We start from the raw sequence: 1,319 nt of genomic DNA on the forward strand, positions 1-1,319 counted from the left end.
CCTAAAGAATTTAAGCTAACAAAATAGAATTAATAAGAAACTTAAAGCTTCTGGACACAAGATCAACAGCAAAATCAATTTAATTTCTTCAAAATATGCATAACCTTTGACACAGCAATCAATTCCTAGGTATATACTTGATATAAGTTCACTAAAAAACATATATATGAAAGTTTGCACCAGCACTATTTCTAATAGCATAAACTAGGGGTATAAATAATACTATAACAGCAATTAAAAATGAACAAATTACTGCTACATGCAACAACCAGTCCTACATGAATTCTCAGAAACATAATGTTGAACAGAAAAAAAAACTAGACACAAAAGATAATATAATATAGGATAACTTTTATATAAAGTTCACACACAGGCAAAACTAGCTCATGGTGTTCAAAGCTAGGACAGTGCTCACCTTACAGAGGATTGTGGCTTGGAGGCAAGAGAGGACTTCTTGGGTGCAGGTAATGCTCTATTTATTGATCTGGGTGCTGGTCATGGGTATGTTCACTTTTAAAACTCATCAAGCTTTAGAGTGGTGCTCATTTTTATATGAACAATTCATAAAAAGTTTACTTAACAAATCAACTAAGTATCTACGTAACTGTTAACAAACTGATATATGGGTACAGAAATGCAGCTGTGAGCATAAATATAGATATACACACAATATATACTCCCATATAGCCAACGGATTTATATATACAATATTTGTATACCTACAATATGTGTATCTATAATGTGTGTATTATATTTGGGGTGTGTGTGCATGTGTGTGTATGTAGTATAAAAAATAAAACTATCCCTACCTCACACTGTACACAAAAACAATACTAGGTGGGCCCAAGACTGAAATTCAACAGGCAAACAGGCACTTCACAAATGAAAAAACAAGTATGACCAATAAACATATGAAGAGATGCTCAATCTTATTAATAATCAAGAAAGTTAAGATGACAATGAGATTATTTCACACTTACCAAATTGGCAATCATTCTAAACTCTGACCATACTAAATGTCAGAGAGCACATGAAACCACAGAGACACTTAACATGACTGGTGGGAGTGTAAGTTGGTACAGCCATTTTTGAAAACAGCAAAAAGCATTAAGTAGCTGGGGAGCAGTGAGCCTGCCTCAGGGGCTGCAGGGGCCAGAGGAGGGGACCCCATGCAAAGACACAGGGACAGTGGGCTCGCTGGAGGGTGTGGCTAAGACTCAGTTTGCTGCCAGTGGGCGCTGAGGTGGGACTGAGTCAGCAAGGTGTGCCACCCTGGGTTCTGATAAAGCTGAGTGGATGACAAGGCTAACTTTTTTTTT

The sequence above is a fragment of the Galeopterus variegatus genome, unplaced genomic scaffold (genome assembly GCF_000696425.1).
Source record: "Galeopterus variegatus unplaced genomic scaffold, G_variegatus-3.0.2 Scaffold9573, whole genome shotgun sequence".
NCBI classification, from domain to species: domain Eukaryota; kingdom Metazoa; phylum Chordata; class Mammalia; order Dermoptera; family Cynocephalidae; genus Galeopterus; species Galeopterus variegatus.